Here is a 2,920-nt window from a genome sequence, read left to right as displayed (position 1 = left end):
AGGTTTGGGTGGTTTCGCCATCCTTGGTTGTAAGTTCCCGTTGGAGGACCCGACGGCCTAGGTCTATTATCAATGTAGTTTACCATTTCTTGTTGATCGTCCATTTCTTTCATGCAACTCCAATTTTCATGTGACCCACCACACCCTTCACAAGCCATAACCGAGACTGTTTTTGTCATTTCTAATTTTTTTTATTTTCGAAGAAAGGGCCTCGATTTGGGCTTGTAAAGAAGTGCTTTCGTCGACTTTATGGGCGCCCGGGGCGATAGACTTATTTCCCCGGGGGGTGTGCCATTGAAAATTGGTTTGAGCAATTTCCTCAATCTGATTATATATTTCATGTGGGCGTCGGTTACCTAGAAGTCCCCCTGAGCTAAAATCAAGTGTCTGCCTAGTGTGTGGCAACAATCCATTGTAGAAAGTGGACACTTGTTGCCATATTGCGAGGCCGTGATGGGGACACTTGCGTAATAGCTCCTTGAACCTTTCCCAAGTTTCATATAAGGATTCCCCGTCCTCTTGTGAGTATGTATTAATTTCAGCCATTAATTTAGCAGTTTTAGCAGGAGGGAAATACTTATATAGAAATTTTTGGGCTAGTTCATCCCAGGTGTTTACCGAACCAGCTGGGAGGGCGTTGAGCCAAGCTTTCGCTCGGTCTTTTAGTGAGAATGGAAACATACGGAGGCGGATGGCGTCGTTTGATGCTCCATTGATCCGAAAGGTATCACATATTTCTAAGAAATTAGTTATATGTAGATGGGGATCCTCGTCCGCAAGCCCGTGGAAGGTTGCGGAGTTTTGGAGCATTTGTATCAAATGCGGTCGAAGCTCGAAGTTATTGGCTTCGATATTCGGAGCATTGATAGCGGCGCCTAGATTACCTACGGTGGGCCGTAGATAATCCATAAGGGTGCGTTGGTCCGCCATTAAAGGTGAATCACCCGAAACCTTCTCTTGATTTTTGGCTTTTAACCTTTTTCTGAGAAAGCGTTCGGGTTCTTCTAATGGTTCTTTTATGTCTTTATTGGAATTGGAGCTCATACACTATGTGAGGTTGGCGTCGGGTTCCAAGTCCTGCAATAAAAACAGAAAAGAATGTTGGTCAGAAGGTTCACCACGGCCCCGTGTTGAGCGAACACGGCCCCGTGGTCGGAATTACAGTGATTGTTTTTCAGATCCCAGTTACTGGAAGTTGGACACGGCCCCGTGTTGCACCGGCACGGCCCCGTGGTCAGCCTTCTGTAACTTGAAAAACAAAAACTGCCAGTAATGATGCTGAGCACGGCCCGTGTCCGACCAGGCACGGCCCCGTGCTGAGCTCTGCAGAAGCTGAAAAACTAAAAAAAAATCCTAAAAAATTAAAGAAAAATAAAAATATGATTAGGCGCTGATTCCTAACTTTCTTAAAATCCTTGTGTCCCCGGCAACGGCGCCAAAAACTTGATGCGTGTGTAGTGTAATATTATTTTGATGAGTATTTAAGCCCCTTTTTACACTTTTAGCCAAGTTTTAAATTTATAAAACACGATATTCACTAACACTAAACACACATATGGGCAAGTGCACCCATCGTGGACGTAGTATAGTGTTGGTAAGATACCGAGGTCGTCCAAGGACACAAGAGCTTTTAATACCGGTTTATCCTCAGCGTCTAATCAAATCAAAAAGGTTAGAGAAATGTTTTTAAACTAAGAAAATAAAAACTAACTAAATGCTGAAAAATAAAAATAAAATAAAAACAGATAGACAAGATGAATCACTTGGATCCGACATGTGTATTAGTATAACCTTTGATTATTTTTTCACTTTTGCACTTGCTTAAGAGATTATCTTAGTTATTGTAGTAGGCCCCTCTTTTGAAGGCGACGTTACCCTCAACCCAGTAGTTTGAGTCAGCAAGGATACAATCCTAAAGGGTCGGATTATTGAAAGATAATGAATTAAGTTATTAATGCAAATTGTGGTAGGCCCCGCTTTTGGCGGTGACGTTACCCTCGGCTAAGTAGTCTGAGTCAGCAGGGATACAGTCCTAAATAGCCGGGTTATAGTATTAATAGTAGTTAACTTATGAGGGGGTCAAAGAGTTTGGATCCCCGCCATCCAATACCTATGGGCATTGAAGGAGATCCTACTAAATTTGACCCAGGTCCCAAGCAGGACCTCTAAACGCTGAACAAGGGCAAGACCCTTACCAAACCGTTCCCTTAACCCCCGACCAGGTAGCCAACATACCTCCATATCGACCGTGGAGATATGAATGGTGAAAATCTTTTATTTTATATAGACAGTAAAATAATGCCAAGACACCACGGACAAACGATAAGGAAAGATCACCTTCAACATAAGTAACTAGTTATTAAAGTCATTAATACAAAACCAAATAAAAAGTGCAAAAGATTAAAAATAAAAAGTATTATACTAAACACTTGTCTTCACCAAGTGATGTAAGAGACTTAGGCAAACATGGCCTTGATTGTCAAGAACTCTTACGATCAATCTTGGATCCCGAGACGACTCACACACTCTACGATGGACAATGGATGATGGTGGTGGATGATGGTGTTATGGTGGTGGTAGGTGGTGGATGAGGTGTGAGAGAGGTGGTGTGCCAAGGGATGAGAGAGAATGAAGCCAAGCTCCTCTATTTATAGGCTGAACAGAAGGCTGGACACGGCCCCGTGTCCGCTGGACACGGCCCCGTGCCCGTCTGACATTCTCTCTCTTCATTAATTGTAATTCGCAATTACAATTAATGCGCCTGCTGTACTTTCACCACGCCCCCGTGCCCGCTGGACACGGCCCCGTGGTGGGCAATGGAAGCTTCTACTGGTTTGTCTTTTCTGCTGCTTCCTGGGCACGCCCCCGTGTTCGCTGGACACGGGGCGTGTTCAGACTCTGTTTCTTCTCCTTTTCTTTG

General features: G+C 43.9%; 1 non-coding gene across 1 annotated transcript; it reads left to right on the top strand.

The window, feature by feature from the left end:
* The first annotated feature begins 445 nt into the window (after positions 1–445).
* Positions 446–552, top strand: LOC118483584. The gene has a single exon (XR_004870872.1). It is a non-coding gene; the product is annotated as a small nucleolar RNA R71 (small nucleolar RNA).
* Positions 553–2,920: the final 2,368 nt, after the last annotated feature.

Source organism: Helianthus annuus, chromosome 10 (assembly GCF_002127325.2).
Source record: "Helianthus annuus cultivar XRQ/B chromosome 10, HanXRQr2.0-SUNRISE, whole genome shotgun sequence".
Lineage (NCBI taxonomy): Eukaryota > Viridiplantae > Streptophyta > Magnoliopsida > Asterales > Asteraceae > Helianthus > Helianthus annuus.
This window is presented reverse-complemented; position numbering and strand designations above follow the sequence as displayed.